We start from the raw sequence: 6,606 nt of genomic DNA on the forward strand, positions 1-6,606 counted from the left end.
GATTTTCGACATTTTCATTTTCAAGCAAGATATGGGTATGTGAAATATCAAAAATTAAAAATGCTCATATCTCGCTTGAAAATTGAAAATATTGAATAAAAGCCCAATGCTTAAGGCACAGATAATGTTATTATCTAAAAAATGTATAATAGGTCAAATCAAATCACTCTAATATCAAAACTAACAGCACACTATAATAGTTGAAACTACTGAACGAACATTGTCAGTTTTCATTTTTTTTAGTTTTTTTTCCTATAAATATCAATAAAATTTTATTTGTTGGTTAAAAAAGCTTGAAAATTTAATAGAAGGCTCCTAGGTTATTGTTTCAAAGGCAGATAAAAAAAATTAAAAATCCTTAGTCACAGTTTTTTTTTATACGCGTTTAAAGTTCAAATCTTGACAAAATACGGAAAAATCACGAAAATTAGCAAATTATTTTGAGTTGAGAATTCATAAAAATTTTTCTTTTTAAATCTAAGATTTGAAAATGTAATACAAGATTCCTCATAAGTTTTTCTACCTTTATCAAAAAAAAAAAAGTCTACAAGAAAGTCAAATTACATTTTTATGAGCGTTTGAAATTCATATTTTTACAATAATTGATATTCACTTGATTTCTCATGTAACGATTTTCTTATTTTGTAGTAATTAAAAAACGAATGACTGTAGATACTTGAAAATTTCACTGAATGTTTATATTAGCATTTTTTATGCACGATAAAATTTTGAAAATAATTTGAATCTTTTTGAGCTGTTTACGGACATTATCAGTTTTCAATTTTTTTAGTTTTTTTTATCTATAAATATCAATAACATTTTATTTGTTGGGTAAAAATGCGTGAAAATTTAATGCAAGGCTCCTGATATAATGTTACAATATCAGTTGAAAAATATTAAAAATACATAGGCACAATTTTTTTTTTGTAAGCAGTTAAAGTTCAAATTTTGACAAAATTTATCAAATTTAAAATGTAATAATTATTTTGTGGTTAAAAATTTATAAAATGTTCAACATTTATAGCTAAGGATTGAAAATTTAAAAAAATATTCCACGTAAATAGCTTATATATAAATTACTTTATTCACCTTAATATCATCAAATATATTTTTTCGCCATGGGGCATGGACACTTATATTTTGGCCTCGGCGAGCTGTTTTTTGTTGTCGGATGTTATAAAGGACTTTTTGCCGTATCGATGGGTACAAAGATCGAGGTTATCTGACTTTTGGTTTGGGAGTTATGATTTTTCGTGTGTTTTTTGTACTTAAAAATTACGTAGTTACGTATATTTTTGATTTTTTGTTTTCATTTTATCATTACAAAACTCGAGATTCTGGTCTTTTGATGTACGAGAATTCAAAAAGGGTCTATGGTCAAAGTACGTACGTCCATTATTTCGCCTGTAATCGGAGTAGCAAAAAGTTGAAAAATGTATTACGTGATTATTCGTATAACCAGACGTTGTCTTATGGCAGGGATGGCGAACCTATGTCACGCGTGTCACGGTGACACACTTGCATTATTTCAATGACACGCCAATTTCAAACATAATTCATAATTTTTACTTCACTTTCCAAAAAAATAATTGATAATTTCCTAAGCTCCTAAACGATTAGATTAGATTATCAATAAATTCGTTTTTCGCGTTTACGTACAAACGTAGGTACAACAGAACAGTCAACAGATAACAGATAGTTTCGGATGCCTAAAAAAGGTCTGCAAAGTTTCTGACACGCGAGGGCAAATAAAATCAAACCAAACATTTTGATTTGACACGCAGTTATCAAAAGGTTCGCCATCCCTGTCTTATGGTATACGTCTGTTTAACGTTTTAAGTAATAATTATTTTGAACTTTCTAAATTAGCCGTTTTTCTCGAATATTTTTCAGGTTAATACTGTTTTAAGAAAATATTCATCGATACAATATTTAAGAAATTTGAAATTTGAAATACATCGGAAAAAATATATACACAACATTATAATTAATATTTAAGTGCAATAAACATTGAAGTAAATTGTTTAAATAAGTGTCAAATCTCCATTATTCAAAGATGTAAACGTCTGTAATCAGCCTAATATTATTATAAATTTAATTACAATTCAATCTTACATGTAGGCACTTCTATATTTTTTCTCAATGACTAGGTGTGTCTAAAGATTTTGAGTTTATTTATTTAAAAATACTGCGGCCAATCGAATTTCTCGAGTTTTCTACTGTCGAAAAGGTACTGTTTTCAAGTATACATCTTTAGAGCGTGAAGATATGACCCTCTCCACCCACCCAAAAAAATATCTCTAAATTCGTCCAATTTTAAACTTAAAATAACTATACAAAAAATGTGATATCTATGTTTTTGGTACAGTATACGTGTAGTACCTGTTTTAAATTTTCAATCTTTAGCTATAAAAATTGAACATTTTAAAAATGTAATGCAACATAAGTTGTTACTTTTCAATTTGAGAAATTTTTATAAATCTAGTATTAAATTTTAGGTATAAATACAATTTTTTTTATGAATCTGATTCAAAATGATGTCCATTTTTTCGTGATTTTTACGATTTTTGTCTAAAAATTATCATGGATTTACGCTGAACTTTTTTTTTTAATTTCCATTAACAACAATTATAATAGGAACTTTATATTAAAGTGTTAACATAGTGAACATTTTTTTATCGACGATCTCGATGATAGTAAATTTAAAAAAAAATCCATAAATATGTACATTTTCTTATGCCTATAAATAGCTCAAAAAAAGTCGAAATATTTTTAAAATTTGGTGGCGTATAGAAAATAGTAATATAAACGTTCGGTAAAAATTTCACGTAGGTATCTACGGTTATAGTTTACTTACACTAGAAAATCTAAATCGATTTTTTCAAAAACCGGTTTTGTGTAAAAATTGTTAAGTGTTTGTTTGTTTTTCCAAACGATTTTGAAACTACTAAGAATTTTCCATTTTGACTTCTTTGTAGTACTGAAGTTGAAAATCGAAGAATTATTTCGACTAGTTGTCGTGTTCAAATAAAAAAAAACCTACACATCATTGTAAAATCCGAGGTAAAATCAATACAACATTGTAAAACTATACATACATTATACGCTACGTTCAGATTCTAAAATTGTTTTTTGTACCCAGAAAATAATTAAAAATGTGTAAGATTATAACATTATAACATTTTTTTAAATTTTACTTCGTAGATTTTATATAGGCAAAAAACAAATATTACCTTAATTATAGATTTAGCCTATAGCGGCTAGTGTACAACAACAAATTATTATAATGTATTTATCAATCATATTTAATTTATATACCTAGGTATTTTCTTCCTAGGTAAATATTTTGTTTATTTAAAAACAAAATGGAATGACTTCTTAATGAATTATTAAGAATTCCTAAGATAACCTTAAGAATTCCCAGACTTCCTTAAGAATTCCTAGACTTCCTTTAGAATTTCTAGACTTCCTTTAGAATTCCTGGACTTCCTACAGACTTCCTAAGGAATTCCTAGGCTTTGTACACCGACTTCCCTTCGCGAATGACCCTCGGATAGAATTTAAAAATGTAATTTAATATATCAAAATGTGTGAATAGTCCAGCTCCACAGATTTTGGATTGACTAGCAGGTCCTTCAGCGTAAAATTCGATGTTGTGATTATACGCACTGTCGATATACGGTGGTTGTCTAAGCCCAGCTCCACAGATTTCGGATTACAAATCACATTTGACAAAATACGTAAAAATGACGAAAATTGCAAATTATTTTGGGTTAGAAATTCATAAAAAATGTTCTTTTTAAATCTAAGATTTGAAAATAGAATACAAGGTTTACCATAAGTTTTGTGTACTTTTATAAAAACAAAAATGTCTACAAGTAAGTCAAATTACATTTTTATGAGTGTTTGACGCTCAACTTTTCTTTTTAATTACACCAATAACAATTTATGACCCTGTATGTAATAAATTTAAAAATTTTTCTGACAATTTTATCAACAATAATTTTAGAAAAACTAATCAAAATCGAAATTTTTTTATGCGTATAAATAGCTTAAATAGTGACAAAATATTTTGAATATATTATTATGTATAGAAAATGCTTAGTTAAACATTTGATGAAAATTGCATGTATACCTAGTCGAAGAATTTTTCGACTACTTATCGTGTATAGTCACAGACTAAAAAAAAAATACACACATCATCGTAGAATTCGCTTTGCTTAGAATCTTTTATTTATATTTTATATCATTTATTTATTAAACATGTATTCTAAAAATCCTATACAATAAATTTTTTTTTCATTTCAGATATTTATCAACTGGCACCTATTTTGCTGCATTGAAATTTGATTTTTCAAGTTGGAAGAAGTACAATCGGAATAATAGTTAAAGACACGTGTCAAGCATTGTGGACAGTTTTACAGCCAACAGAGATGCCTATGCCAACCATGAATGACTGGTTGGAGATTTCAAATGTATTTTATGTTAAAATAAAATATAAATTTTCCAAATTGCCTTGGCGCTATTGACGGTAAACATATCCGATGTAAAAATCCTAGTGATTCTGGATCATTGTTTTTCAATTACAAAAAGTTTTTTTCTGTGGTACTCATGGCTATAGCCGATGCAAATTTACAATTTATCACAATCGATGTCGAGTCTTATGATTGGTCGAGAAGGGGACTCCAATATACTTAAGGAATGCCCATTCGGAAAAATGTTTTATAGAAAAAAACCAAATCCTTTACCAAACACAAACAACAATCAACAGCTATTCGTTTTTATTGGGGCTGAAGCTTTTTGCCCTACATCCAAATTTATTTAGGCCATATCCAGGACGTAACGTAACTGATATTCGACGTGTACGTTCCGAATTCTCGTCGGTGAATGTTGCTGGGAGTTATTCGAGACGTATAAGGGCAAGATAAAAGGAATTGATTGGATTAGGACGAATCAGTTACCAAAACATAGTTTAAATTAGTGGACTGTATTGAAATCTTAATTAATAATTATATAATAATTATGTAACACAGGGATTCTCTAACTTTTATAAACACTGTATATCTACCCTATTTATCAATATATTTTTTTGGGTGCTCCTTCTTAGTTACTAAACTAAAATATATATAAAAAATTTTAAAGACTGGCATACGTTATTATTTCATTAAGATTAAGTTATTAAATACTAATATACAAAAAATTTTAAAAACTATAAGCGTTTATTTTCAAAGAAATTAGTGAGATGGGTGAGCTTGTTTCTGTTGGCACAGTTTATCAATATTGGGTTCTAATTTAATTAAATACAATTTTAAATCATCTTCAACATTTAATTTATTTCTATATTTACATTTAACATAAGTTAAACTTGAAAAACCTCTTTCATATAAATAAGTGGTGGAAAATCCAACAAGAAATTTGACAGCAGTGCTAGACATTTCTTTTTGTTACGTACGTTACCCCTGCACCCCCCCCCCCCCCCACATACGATTTTCATATTTTTTTTTTGTGCTAATATTTAGTATGCAATTAGTATGAATTAGTATGGCCATTTTTCAAATTTGTACGAGTTTAGTTTTCGCCCCACAATCAAAAAACTGGGTTGGTGCTGGAGAAACACTTCCCCAGCATCCCCCCCACGAGAACCAGTGGCATCACGGGGATTTTTTCCTCTCCAACAATAACGACACGTTCGCGGTAACGACGCAACATTTCATATCCGAGTGTAGACGCACCACGCGCATGACACCTAGCGTAAGCTCACACTCAAAGCTGTAGCTAGAGCTTGGCGAGAATGGCCCAGGCCAGGGGCGCAACGAAAAAGGGGCGCGAAATCCAGGATAAAATATTCCATATAATATATATAGTATTATTGGTATAGGTATTATATAGGTATTGTGTTTGTGTATTATACTATTATACAAATATTACAATTATTATTTACAAGTGTTTAAGAATAATATCTCGTTATAATATTACGTAATATTACGCCAGGTACCCGAGTGATATTTTAGGAACAGTTAATAGGCGATAATATTGTGTTTTTATTTGTGTTGATAGTTGTTTATAGTATATACTGCATGCTTATACCACCATCTCAGCACGCACGTCGATTTTCAACATGGTAGTTTTGAAAATCGATTATTATTATTATTATTATTAAATATTAGTTGCATGTAAGAGTTAAAAGGTGGGTAAGTGGATGTCGCTCTGCTGTACAGTAGGTTACAAGTGGGTCACTGTATAATGGATAGTATTAAATTTGAATTCAATGATATAATATCAGTGTATAAGAAAAACGATTCTGAACGGAGACGGTTTGTCAGTCTAGGTATTAGACATACCTATTATAGGTATACTTATCTATAGTATTAAAAAAAAATTGACCTATAATAGGTACCAATAATAAATTCCAAATTAATCATATCACAATATCCATTATGTAACGTGTTATACATCAACAACAAACCGTGGTACTATCATACATATATAATAGTATACTTTAGAAGTTTCAGTACCCACAAATAATATTATACAATCACAACAAAATAACTAAAATAGTTATTCCAGGTTTTTTAATATGTAATTTAGTCCAAATTTGAACTTAAA

This window comes from Acyrthosiphon pisum, chromosome X (assembly GCF_005508785.2).
Source record: "Acyrthosiphon pisum isolate AL4f chromosome X, pea_aphid_22Mar2018_4r6ur, whole genome shotgun sequence".
Taxonomy (NCBI): domain Eukaryota; kingdom Metazoa; phylum Arthropoda; class Insecta; order Hemiptera; family Aphididae; genus Acyrthosiphon; species Acyrthosiphon pisum.